We start from the raw sequence: 14,316 nt of genomic DNA on the forward strand, positions 1-14,316 counted from the left end.
ACTCAAGGGCTGGATATTTAAGTGCTGACCACTGTATTCTATTGTTGCCATCAGTGCCCAAGAAGTAAACATTGAAAAAGCTATCCACTCGACCCTGAAAGCTGGAGTCATCTATTGCAAGAATGTTTGAATTACATTCCGAAGTGGAGACGAGGCAGTGTTCAGAAATTGTTCCGGTTGGAAGTTGTGTTTTTAGGGCCCATCTTTCTTGGACGGGTGTTTTTTGTCAGCAATCAGTTGAAAGCTTGCGCTCAAATAGTATTTACTAGGGTAGGGTCGTCTTTGGCTGGCAAACTGGAAGAGGTTTTATTATTATTCTTTTTTTTACAAAGTGCAACATGAAAATGGAACAGTGGCTTAGCATTTCTTCATAGTTTCTTTGTTATTTAGGGGAAATTGATACTAATTTGAGGTGTCAATTAGCAAAGTGAACACATTTCAAATAGTTGTAGGAAGGACAACTATTGAAAAGATTATACACACACAGCTTTGGTGTTCTTGCAAAGGGTACTTTCTATATTGTAATGACGTGCTTTGCTCTTGGATGCGCCCAGCGGTAAGCTCTGTAAGGCCGCGGTGGGACAACGAGGCCTCGAGATGAATGTGCTTCAGTCAAGATGAGGTGGTTATGACATAATGGCATAAGTGAGGGGACCGCAATTACGTTGTCTGGTGTTCACATTCTATCAATGAAGTGCTACTTTAACTGGCAACAAGCCTTTTCAATGGTCTATCTTTGGGTGCATGACCCATATATGTGCTTGATATATCACTCTATATGTGGAATATAAGAGACCATTCATTATATATTTATTGATATAGTGACCATTCATTGTATGGTTATTGATATACAGACTGTTCATTATATATTTATTGATATAGTGAGCATTCATTGTATATTTATTGATATAGTGACCATTCCACTATAAAACTATTACTCTCCATTCTTCTAAGCTGAAATTAGGAAACTTCATCACTTTGATTATTTGATCACTATGACTTTTTTTTTTACAGGTGTACTTATCATGTACACTGTCTCTCTTTTTCTCCCTCTTGATGACCAAGTGCATAAATAACCCCATAGTGTATGAGTAAGAACTTCTCTTGACCCCGACAGAAATCATGCTGTGACCGTGACGTATACATTCGATTGCGGGCTTGAAGGAGAGCACAGGTTTGAGTGGCACCTGAGTGCATCTGAAATAGGGCACTCCGATTGTCCTTAGAAAGGAATGATGGGGAGAGTCTGGGGCCGGGGTTCAGGAGAGGGGGCAGACTTGTTGAAGGAGAAAATAGACTCCATTCCATCTTTCTGAACAGCTCTGCTCGACCGTGGGGTTTGGACACATGATCAGGGTAAAGCTTTAAAAGAGCCCAAGCAGCCGCACCCGAAAGTTCACTTCACTTCCCCTCTTGACTGTTGGGACACAAGTTGGTCCCTGTGCGTGTGTCTCTGCTGGTCTTTCTTACTTGACTTCTTGACTGTCTCAGAGGCAGGCTTAACATCATGTCTGACACAGAGGATATTGTGGAGGAAGAAGTAGAGGAGGCACCTGAGGTGGAAGAGGAGCCTGAAGAAGAGCAGCAGGAGGAGGATAAGGAAGATGAGGAGGACGAGGTAGATGAGGAGGAGAGGGAACATGTTGAGGGGGAGACCAAGCCACGGACCAAGTACATTACCAACATCGCTCCTCCCAAGCTGCCTGACGGCGAGAAGTTGATGACCTCCACCGCAAGAGGCTGGAGAAGGACTTCAATGACCTGCAGAGCCTGATCGAGATGCACTTCTCCAGCCGCCAGAAAGAGGAGGAAGAGCTGGTGGCCCTCCGCAGCCTCATCAAGCGCCGCCGTGCCGAGCAGAACATTGAGCGCCAGGCCCGTCTTGCTGAGGTGTGGACCCGCCGGAAAGAGGAGGCCAAGCTCTTCGCCGAGGAGGATGCCAGGAAGAAGAATGTCTTCTCCAATAATGCGTTCGGCGGCTACATACAGAAGGGGGACGTGAAGAAGGGCAAGAAGCTGACGGGGCGCGAGAAGAAGACCAAGGCTCTGTTGGAACACCACAAGCCCCTCAACATCGACCACCTCAACCAGGAGAGGCTGGCGGAGAAGTCCCGCGAGCTCTGGCAGTGGCTGCGCCAACTACACGCTGAGAAATTTGACCTGGCCGAGAAGCTGAAGAGGCAGAAGTACGACGTGAACGTGCTGCGGAACCGCGTCAGCGACCACCAAAGGGGCTCCAAGGTGGCCAAGGCGACCCGCGGGGCGAAGAAGTTACGTTAGTCACACAGCAACAACCCCGACATGATCAGATTAGCCTAGCTGTCTTTGGGCCGTTGTAGGTACATCCACCTGCTTCTGCTTTATCATATTTCCTGAGGATTGGGTATAGGCCTGCTTGTTTGTTTGTTTGGGGGTTACTACAGTATACCGTTAGCTACGAAGGTCTATAACTGATCAGCCTACATAATGTATTTACAGGTTTTGCACAGGCTGTAATTTTCTTTGGGGACTGTAGTTGTCTGATGTAAACATTTTAATATGGTTCACAAGGTATATGGTTCCTGATATCGTATTCACAGATCAAGCTAATTGTTTGAATGCTGTGAACACAGTTTTGATTTGATCATTCTAATAAAATGTGTGAATGTTGGGTTCAGTTTTGGTCATTATTATACCTAAGCAGTCTTTGTAGCTGGTTAGTTAAATTCCTCTCTTTCTACTGTGAGGGTTACTGAACCAGTCAAATGCAAGACAAAGGATAATATACTAAATTTTTTTACACATTAACATACACGTCATGAATGTTTATTTGGGTCCATTTCTGAGGGTGGAAACGTGTCTCGTGCCTGACAGGTGTGGCACAAATGGAACTGTAAAGAGCTCATTTAGTCTACCATGCTCAGGGTGGGGAATGCAGTTGTATTGGCCTGAAGGAGTTAACTATGTGTTCAAAATCTGATATGCTGCCCATATTGAGTGTACCCATAATCCAGAATTCTATTTCTGGGGAGCCCACTATCTTAACTGCCCCTCTGAGTGATAGATGTCATTCCATTGATGGGTGTTTACAGTCAGCCATCTCGGGCCATCCACCTTCAATCAACAGGAGACGTAATGGCTGCATCTATGGTTGTCAGGAACCGGTTACGAACCCGGGTCTCCGGAGTGAGAAACAGTCACTAAACCAACTGAGCCACGAATAGTCAGCAGAACCCAGAAGATGAGGCAGACACAGCAGAACTTCAGACGGTGTATTTAATGAAGTAAAAAGTGAAGTTCTTCAGGAGAACATGTAACTCCACAACCTCAAAAGGAATTCCACAAGAACAAAGGTAATCCTCCAAGACAAAAAGGTAAATCCACAAGGTGGAAGGTATAGCACAAAAAAGCCTCAAAAGATACTTAAAAACAAACAAACAAGAACAAAAAACAGAATTCCACAAGAGAGTCCACCGGGATCAACAAGAGTTCACAGAGTACTGGGGCTGGGTGCTAACATACAAACACAGAGGAAAACAAAGGGTTTAAATACAATCAGGGGAAACGAGGCACAGGTGCAAATAATAATGGGGATCAAGGGAAAACAAAAGGTCAAAAGGCACAATGGGGGCATCTAGTGACCAAAAACCGGAACAACCCTGGCCAAATCCTGACAATGGTATTCATTGGCAATAATGTACTGTATTTTTGTATTTAAACTTTATTTAACTAGGCAAGTCAGTTATGAACAAATTCTTATTTATAATTACGGCCTATCAATCCATTATATGAGGCGGTATAATTTACTCAACCAATTTTAGTGCTAAAGAGTATCAACAAATATGATCAGATGTACTTGCACTACTGAGACGTTATTAAGCTGGACAACCACTAGAGGGCGCTAAGTGACCAGTTTACAGTTGAACGTCTGAATGTACCTTTTCTTTACGCCGTCGATAGCATGCATAACTTGGCCCTCATTGAAGTAATGAGCACTGTGCATACCTCATCCATAAGAGGTTTCCTCCCCTCCCATTTTCCTCTACACTTGTGAACCCCTAGTGCTGTGCTTCACAATTACTTGTTTCTACTGGCAATTCTCCCCTCAACTTCTGAACTATTCTGAAAAACAATCAAATTGTCACTTGGCAACAACAAATCAATGAACTGAAATGAAAGCTGTGTCATAATAGGGAATGCAATTGGGGACAATGTTTCTGCTGTCCAGTTTTGATTGTCATTTAGGCTGGCCTCACTATTGCCGAGAGCTGCTTGTAACCATAAGAACAAATTAAAGCCTCCCAGGCGCTGCTACAGTACATGCCAACAGGTTTCCATAGAGACTGTGCGGTAGGCCAACTCAGCAACCAGGGCCCCTCCCTCCCCACTCGGCTGAAAGGGCTGGAAGTTGATATTGATAGAAGTCTAGAAACGTCTGGATTGACTACAGCTCAGACAGGATCAGTTCAGAGGCAGTTGATCTACTTACTACTTTTCTCTGCATCAGCAAGCAAGTCCATGTGGGTATGTGTGGGAGCATTGAATTCATGGAATGAACATCCATTGTTGCTGAATTTTGTTATGTATTATGATGATTTAAAGGTGCTTTGTTTAGGTTAAAGGATTATGCATATAGTTATTGGGTTCAACTGACAAGCTGAAACGGCTAATTATGTGTACACTATAGTCATTTATCTTCGCCCACTACGGATAATGAGAAATGAAATGTGCTGTCTTAAACACAGGCTCAACAATCAACTGACAGAATGACACATGGTTCCCAATCAAAAGTTTGCATGCTTGTTCAAGAGCATCTTCAAAACAATATAGCGCTAACCAGAGCTATTCTTCATCAATTAGCATTTCAAATCCTAAAATGTTCCTGTTAGGGTGTTGGGATGCACATGCACTCTTGAAACGTGACCCTGTTTGTGTGATTAGAGGCTAGATCTGTGTGTGCGTGTGTGCGAGCACGCATCCCTGTGTGTGTGTGTGAGGAGTGACAGCAGATGCAGGGTCACCTGCTCATTATGGCCCGGCAGAGACCATAGGACATTCTGGGCCTCTGCCCACACAGCGACTGACAGCTGTCACTCTCTCTCACTCACTCTCTCTCTCTCTCTCTCTCTCTCTCTCTCTCTCTCTCTCTCTCTCTCTCTCTCTCTCTCTCTCTCACACACACACACACACACACACACACACACACACACACACACACACACACACACACACACACACACACACACACACACACACACACACACACACACACACACACACACACACACACACACACACACACACACACACACATTCATCTACAACACACACACTGCCCTTGTCATAAGGCAGGGCTATCTCTTGATCGCACAGAGAATCACAAGCATTTAGTTGATACCAGTTATGAACAGGAAATCGGTTTGTTCGATGTAGATGTGGATCCATGATTAGACTTGGAAAGAGAAGGTTGGTGGGTGGTTGAAAGGCCATGACGCTGTGGCGACGCCATATGATTCTGTACTGTAGGCATCCACCTGTAGGTTCATTAAGGGCCTGTGTGTTGCAGGTTTTGCACGCTGCCTTTAAATGATTACCATTGTCAGTAGTGGAAAGTGGCCTTCAATTGGTTAAATGGAGTCATGATTAGATAGCCGGTGAGTAATTACTGGCGGAGAGATAACACTGAGAATCTGCTCCTGGGGATCGGGAGATGGAGCTAAATACCCACTGAAGCCTTTTGTTTACAAAAGCGGAACTTTTAGTTGGTTAAACAACGTAGAATAACACAGAACATTGCAATCTGTACCGATGTATCTGTCAAGCTAAGTGTGAATAACAACCACTAAGTGCAGTAGAAGAGACTATTGTCTGTCTGTGTGAGGAAAGGCGTCTGAGAAAGTCAGGGCTACCCATCACATTTCAGTCCCAAAGTATAATGTGCTGTGCCACTCACACAGCCGATGTGTTACTGCATCTGTGACTCAACCGTTATTTCAGGGGGAATGTGGTACATCCTGTCCCTGGTAGGCTAAAGGACACATCAGCGGGCCTGTAGTAGTTATAAGAGCAAGTAGCCTCATCGATTTAGAATGGACAGAGATTGAAACGCAGGAAATGGACAGAAACTTCAAACATCTTGTGATCACAGCAGGTGTCTGAGCTATGCCCTCTTTCATTTGGCATTTATAAGTCTGTCTTTTCATCTCTATGGAGACCCAACAACCACTGAACAGTGGGCTGAATCTATTACGGAGCCACTCTTTACAGTGGATTTGGAGAGACACATTTTCTCGAGATGAACCCAAATCAAATAACCTGTATTTGAAGTAATCATTAGGTTGATTTGAATTATTTTGCGTACGAAATCCTCAATATCGGCTTGATTTGAGCCCACTATTTGCTATTAGGAGAACCACGGGGAGGCACTGAGGTAACCATCTCATCTGGCTAATTGTATTTGCTAGATTATTGTGACTAATCAGGAGACTTGTGAGGTAGGTATATGAGGTTGGGTTGTTATCTGGATGTAAGGTTTATTGTACATTATACACACACAGACAGAGATACTGCAGTGGCACAAACAGCGTGCGCCAGAGGGAAGATATCAGAGCTGCTTCTCTCAAGCCTGTGGATAAATTAGTCTGCCCGGGAGACAGTGTCATTAGGGCTTATCTCTACCCAGCTCCAAATTGAGGTGGGACCTGCTACCAGCCAGCGGTATGAAGCAGATTTATCCCCTCTGACAGGGGCATTCATCTCCACGCCTCCTAGTCTCCTCTGCGTTTACAGGCCCTGATCCCTCTGGACATTTAAAGAGCCCGTGTCACTCCTCCAGCATGCATACCATTAGGACCACTTCCCCACCTCATCATAGGCCTTTCAGAGGACGGGGGAAATAATGTACTGGTATCATTCAATCAGGCAGACAGTGAGGCTTTATAATGTGCACAATGATAGGGGTGATCTCATGTGTGTACCCAGTCTATGATGGATATTCCCTGTGAACTTTATGCAACATCTCTAACTGCTTTAACACAGTACTTAGCTCTCTGTGAGTCTCAGTTTAAGTGCACAAATGAGGGGAACTTGAGTGGCAAAATAAACAGATGCGCAGTACATTCTGCTCCAGAGAGTCTGAGTAGAGCGTTTTTTGGTTAATAAGCTCATTCATTAAGGCAGAGCCGTAAAACCTCAGAGGATGTAGTGCACTTTGTCTTGTTGCATTGCTGGCATCGTTGCATCATTGCATTGTTGTTTCTACTTTCGTAGACGTGTATTTGTTTGTAGCAGGAAAGGCTAGTGGGCGGAGCTATAGGAGGACGGGTTCATTATAATGGCTGGAATGGAATCAATGGAACGGAGTCAAACATGTGTTTGAAGTGTTTGGTACCATTCTATTGATTCCATTCCAGCCATTATATAGAGCCTGTCCTCCTATAGCTCCTCCCACCAGCTCCTCTGGTATGTGTGTGTATGTGTGTGTGTGTGTGTGTGTGTGTGTGTGTGTGTGTGTGTGTGTGTGTGTGTGTGTGTGTGTGTGTGTGTGTGTGTGTGTGTGTGTGTGTGTGTGTGTGTGTGTGTGTGTGTGTGTGTGTGCGTGTGCGCACTCGCCCTGGCATGTGTGGGTACGCTAAATATAAACCCGTTTCATTATTCCTAACAGCGGACCGTCAGCTGAGCCCACTGACATACTGTAAGACACTGGGCCAATGGATGACTCATCGCTTTAGAGGAGTGGGAGTCTGGCAGCTCATTCATAAAAAACACAGCTCCTCTACAATACCGGCTGTCTGACATCAGCTGTATGCTAGGCTAGCGCAGGGGTTAGCCGAACAAGTCAGGGCTAACACAGCCCACTAACCTGGCTGCCTCCTCAATGAACGGCTTGTGGGTGTTGTGCGTCATGGTAAAGTTGCATGAAGAAATAGTTTTCCTTTAGTGAATAATTGCTATCCATCTACTAATCATTGTTAGCTAAGCCCAGTAAGTAGTGTGTGGATACATTGGAATCTTTTGTATCCTAGTAGTGCCAGTGTGAGTTTTTCTGCATGCTCGTGGTTTTTTCGGGATGCTGAAGCATTTTCCCGGGGCAGCTGGAGGTGAGCTGTACATCTTTGTGAGTTGATGGGCTTGATGAACAGCTGCATCAAGAGTCATGCTCATGTCCTCCCACCGTGTCCTCTCTCTGTCTCTCCCGGTGATTCACGCCGCCTCGCCATCTCTGCACAGCATGTAAATCAACCCAACAAGTGGACGGCTCTGATCCCAGCTCCATCCTGTTATTATCACTTGCTGGGACTCAGAGGCGGTGGCAGGAGTGTACCACCAAACTGCACCTGTTGTGCCGGTTATAACACAGTGATGGCCGTGAAGGCTCAGGTTTCCAATTTAAACGACAGAAAGAGAAAAGGCCTCCCACGTCCCTTAATTACTATTCTCAGACAGGCTTTAGTGAAGCACTGACTGTGAGACAAGGGAACAGGGTAGCTCAGGCACACGGGTACACAGAACACCAGCCAGGTGGCATCGTGTCTTTCCCTTGGCTGATGAGGTCTCTAGAGAGAAGCCTGTGTGCGTCACGACCAAACACTGTTTAGAGAGAACAAGAGTTGATTCATGTCTTTGGAGTTAGGATAGTAGCACGTTATGACCTACACTGCAGCTAGCTTGATAAATTGGAGGAAGAGATTTGTTTTTTTCTGTATAAAATGTTCTTAATTGTTTCTGGTAATTAGTTTGGGTTCTCTAATGGGGACCTGTTCACCACAGGATGCCATTTGATCCCAGACCCTATCCCCAATGTACACAACACAGGAGAATACTTTCATTAATAACAACCGCATTCAGTGCATAATCAACTATAAAATGTTCCGCCAGTTTCTGTTGCTGTCTCCAAATGCCCATACGTGGCACCCTGCTGAGACTTGAGCAGCTCTCATTCTGAAGACGTGTAGTTCAGAATCCCCATCGCCGGAGTAAACATGAATTAACATGTCGTGGTTATTCATGGGACTGGATGCTCGCGTCAAAGCAAATCAGTGCGGTGGGAAGTGTAATGAAAGTTGATTTCAGTGTGCTCTTGTCCGCTGGGTAAAACGTCTATTTTGGGCCACTTATATCAATACGTTTGCATCACAACCTTTTGTCTTTCGTCCCTGTGATTGAGGTGGGAAAAAAGGGTTTCAACAGCCGTGGTTGACACTGACAGCTCCACAGACCCCTCGGTTCAGCTTTGTCTTGTTGCTTTCATCCACTGGATGATATATGTATATTCAAATGATTTCAAATGTAAATTCATAAATACAAAATGTACAATCAAATCTTTGTCAAAAACTATTACATATACAAGATTGAAGCAATTACTGTCCAGAAACAAGATAATGTAATGAATACAGGCCAATAAGAAGTTAATAACTCTGGTCCGCCTCCTTAACCACCACCTTTCACCACCTTATCATCAGGCCTAGCAGCCTCTTTCCACGGATATGAGAGTCGTGTTAATAGGAAATCAATACGCTGTGTTCTAGATGAGCTGCAATCCGGGGAAATCCCTAAGCAGATAACAGCAGTGTGTCTGTCTCTCCTACTGATGAGCCTGTGTCAGCCAGTCTGAATATTATAAACTCAGCAAAAAAAGAAACGTCCCTTTTTCAGGACCCTGTCTTTCAAAGATCATTTGTAAAAAAATCCAAATAACTTCACAGATCTTCATTGCAAAGGGTTTAAACACTGTTTCCCCGTCTTGTTCAATGAACCATAAACAATTCATGAACATGCACCCGTGGAATGGTCGTTAAGACACTAACAGCTTACAGACGGTAGGCAATTAAGGTCACAGTTATGAAAACTTAGGAAACTAAAGAGGCCTTGCTACTGAAAGATGCCCAGGGTCCCTTCTCAGCTGTGTGAATGTGCCTTAGGCATGCTGCAAGGAGGCATGAGGACTGCAGATGTGGCCAAGTCAATAAATTGCAATGTTTGTACTTTGAGACACATAAGACAGCATTACAGGGAGACAGGATGGACAGCTGATCGTCCTGGCAGTGGCAGACCACGTGTAACAACACCTGCACAGGATCGGTGCATCCGAACATCATGTTGGATCGGAGGGTGAGGGCTAGGGCCACATTTTGTTGTTATTTAAAATGGATTAAATCTCTATGTTTGTTCTCACCCATCTACACATAATACCCCATAATGACAAAGTGAAAACATTTTGGGGGGAAATTAAATGCAGAAATAGCTCATTTACATAAGTATTCACACCCCTGAGTCAACTTTGTAGAATCACCTTTGGCAGTGTGTCACGCCCTGTCCTTAGAGACATTTTATTTCCCTACTTGATTAGGTCAGGGTGTGATGTGGGGTGGGCATTCTATTTTTTTGTTTTCTAGGTTTCTTTATTTCTATGTTTTGGCCGGGTATGGTTCTCAATCAGGGACAGCTGTCTATCGTTGTCTCTGATTGGGAATCATACTTAGGTAGCCCTTTTCCTCCTTTCAGTGTGGGTAGTTAACTTTGTTTGTGGCCTTAGCCCTGTAAGCTTGTTTTGTTGGTGACATTACTAAAATAAAAGGAAAATGTACACTCACCACGCTGCACTTTGGTCCCCTTATTCCTTCCAGGATAAAGTCTGTGATACAGCGATTACAGCTGTAAGTCTTTAAGAGGTTTCCAGACCTGGATTGCACAACATTTGTCCATTCTTTTAAAAATCCTTTAAGATCTGTCAAATTGGTTGTCGATCATTGCTAGACAGCCATTTTCAGGTCTTGCCATAGATTTTCGAGTATATTTAAGTCAAAACTATAACTCCACCACTTGGGAACGTTCCCTGTCTTCTTGGTCATCAACTCCAGTGTAGATTTGGCCTTGTGTTTTAGGTTATTGTCCTGCTAAAAGATTAATCCATCTCCAGTATCTGGTGGAAAGCAGACTGAACCAGGTTTTTCTCTAGTATTTTGCCTGTGCTGAATTCCATAATTTTTTTTATACTGAAATACTCCCCAGTCCTTAATGACACAAGCATACCCATAACATGATGCAGCCACCACTGTGCTTGAAAATAAGGAGAGTGGTACTCAGTAATGTTTGGGGCAAATGTAATACATCACATAACACTTTGTATTCAGGATGAACAGTGAATTGCAGTATTAATTTAGTGCCTTATTGCACACAGGATGCATGTTTTGGAATAATTTTATTCTGTACAGGCTTCCTCCTTTTCACTCTGTTGATTAGGTTAGTATTGTGGAGTAACTACAATGTCGTTGATCCATCTTCTTTTTCTCATATCACAGCCATCACAGCCATTAAACTCTGTAACTGTTTTAAAGTCACCATTGGCCTCATGGTGAAATCCCGGAGCGGTTTCCTTCCTCTACGGCAACTGAGTTAGGAAGGACGCCTGTATCTTTGTAGTGACTGGGTGTATTGATACATCACCCAAAGTGTAATGAATAACTTCACCATGCTCAAAAGGATATTCAATGTCTGCTATTTTAATGTTGATCTATCTACGAATAGATCCCCTTCTTTGTAAGGCATTGGAAAACCTCCCTGGTCTTTGTGGTTGAATCTTTGTTTGAAATTCACTGCTCGACTGAGGGACCTTACAGATGATTTTGAGTCCATACAACTTATTTTGTGACTTAAGTACATTTTTCCTCCCGACCCTAATTAGACTTGCCATAACAAAGGAGTTGAATCATTATTGACTCGAGACGTTTCAGCTTTTCATTTTTTATTAATTTGACATTATGGGTATTGTGTGTAGGCCAATGACCAACAAAAATCTCAATTTAATCCATTTTAAATTCAGGCTGTAACATTAAAATGTGTTGAAAAAGTTGAGGGGTGTGAATACATTCTACCCTTGTGGACTAGATCCTTCATATTGCACTGACACCTGGGATAATAATAAAGTAGGGAAACAGTCAGGGAAAATACTAAGCTGCCTTCAAGGTACATGTCAAGATACAGAATTATATCACATTATTGCAATAATAATTAGTGCAATAACGGCAATGAAACAAAATACCTGCTTCTGTTACTTTTGTGTTGTCCTGACTACCGTGCAAAACACCATGTTATATAAGATGATCGTAACTCTGATCATTGAGCGTTGCCATTTCCAAGTGCCGTCTATAAAATGCTGGTTGGGTTTTAATGGGATGGCTTTATATAACAGTCTGGCATCAACCATCATCAACCCTTTTACCTGTGATGGTTCTTTCAAACATTTTATTTGACATTTTCCATACAGACCAAACCTACAATAACACAGAGCAATCATTATATACGTACACATAAAAAATAAATAAAGACGTAGACAGATACACAGTCCCCTCCTCATCGTGGGGGACAAAAATAAATAAAGACGTAGACAGATACACAGTCCCCTCCTCATCGTGGGGGACAAAAATAAATAAAGACGTAGACAGATACACAGTCCCCTCCTCATCGTGGGGGACAAAAATAAAGTGATGTCCATGTCTTCCAGTAATAAAACAAGTTAGAAAAGACACATTTATAATGTCATTGTAGAGTCCTTTTTTTGACAATGGTTCTTCTAATTGAGAAACGAGGGCAGGCTGCCAGGTGTCTGTCACTGCTCCAATGTCATTTATCACTTCACCTTTCACCCTCTGTACCCCTGTTTCACTGCTCAAACAGCCGCCCACCACAGAGTGCATCCAGAATAATACTTGTTTATTTCACAATATAGAGAGCTTTGTGTTGTTGAAGAGTCATTGCTAGCTCTTGCCTCTTATATACAGTAATATATAATAGTTATCTTATATAATAGAGCTGCCACCAAGTAAATGTATATCATTTGTATTTGATTTATTTAACCTTTAACTAGGCAAGTCAGTTAAGAACAAATTCTTATTTACAATGACTGCCTATAAAATATAGTACAAAACACACATCACGGCAAGAGACAACACTACATAAAGAGAGACCTAAGACAACAATATAGCATGGCAGCAACACATGACAACACAGCATGGTAGCAACACAACATGGCAGCAGCACAACATGATAGAAGCACAAAACATGGTACAAACATAATTGGGCACAGACAAAAGCACAAAGAGCAAGAAGGTAGAGACAACAATACATCATGCAAAGCAGCCACAACTGTCAGTAAGAGTGAGACAGGTAATCAGTAATAGGTCCTGGACTTCAGTGCGCATTGCATTTTAATTTCTGTTTTGACATAACACAGATTTACTGTATTCAAACAGCAATGTTTATCTATATATTTTATGAAATCATTTATTGAAGTCACCAGACCGGAAATCGGCCGCTTGTTGGATTGTTTCTCATCCTATTGGAGAGAACAGCATCACGTGTCATAGCGTGCCACGCCCCTATCGTATCTTTATCATTTAGATAAAACACTCCTTTCCCCCGGCGTCTACCTCGTCAATATTAACAATCTGAGGGCACAATGAGTTGATTCTTGGCAATTTCCCCTAAATTGTAGCTGATGTAGCAGGTGGTTTGTTGTCGTTAGGCCAGTCCTCTCTCCTCCAAGTCCTCTTCTAACAGCAGCCCTGATGAGTGAATGCCAGAAACGATCAGACGCTCAGGAAATGACAAAGCTTTAATGACGTGTTGCATCAATAGGCCAATGTGGAGCTATTAGCCAACGCTGACTATAGATGCATCAACATGCCAAAAGGGGTTTAGTAAAGGACCTCACCCCAGAGAACACTGCTACTTGGTAGCTTTCATTAACAAGGAGACAAATTGAACCCACCCCTCTTTAGCCTGTTTTTATCCATGTTGTCGATCAAAAGGAAGTTGAGCTATCAGGTACACTCACTGAGAGATCAAAACATCTCTGCCCAGTGTACATATTATCCTCATCAGAAAGAGATGAGGAAGCTTCAATACTGTGTCTGGTCAGACTGACCAAGGGAGGCTGTAGTTTGTCGTGATTTACACATTGACATAACCTACATTTTGTCGTGTTTGTTTATGCTATTCACATTACATTGAAGCATTCAAAATATAAAACTATATTTTACTTCAGACTTCCCGCTAGTGCATTTTAGGCACTAAGTGGGAAGTGAAATTACTGCAGCTTTTCTTCCTTTCAAGCGACTTATCCGTAATACACGGTAAATAGTTTCCTAGCTATTTACAGATCTAATTTTGCTCTTTTGTAGCTTTGTAAACTGTGTGTGTTTTTCAATACCTGTCCACTCCTCTTCCTGTTACACATGCTCCCCACCCCTTGGCTACAACCCTATGTGGAATCCCTGGTGTCTCGCAATGTCTGGAACTGCCGATCTGCGGTCAAGAGCTCAAGAGTTCATCTCAGCC

General features: G+C 43.2%; 1 pseudogene; it reads left to right on the top strand.

The window, feature by feature from the left end:
• Positions 1-1,507: 1,507 nt before the first annotated feature.
• On the top strand, positions 1,508-2,280 carry LOC124013556 (annotated as a pseudogene).
• The last annotated feature ends 12,036 nt before the right edge of the window (positions 2,281-14,316 follow it).

Source organism: Oncorhynchus gorbuscha, linkage group LG25, assembly GCF_021184085.1.
Source record: "Oncorhynchus gorbuscha isolate QuinsamMale2020 ecotype Even-year linkage group LG25, OgorEven_v1.0, whole genome shotgun sequence".
Taxonomy (NCBI): domain Eukaryota; kingdom Metazoa; phylum Chordata; class Actinopteri; order Salmoniformes; family Salmonidae; genus Oncorhynchus; species Oncorhynchus gorbuscha.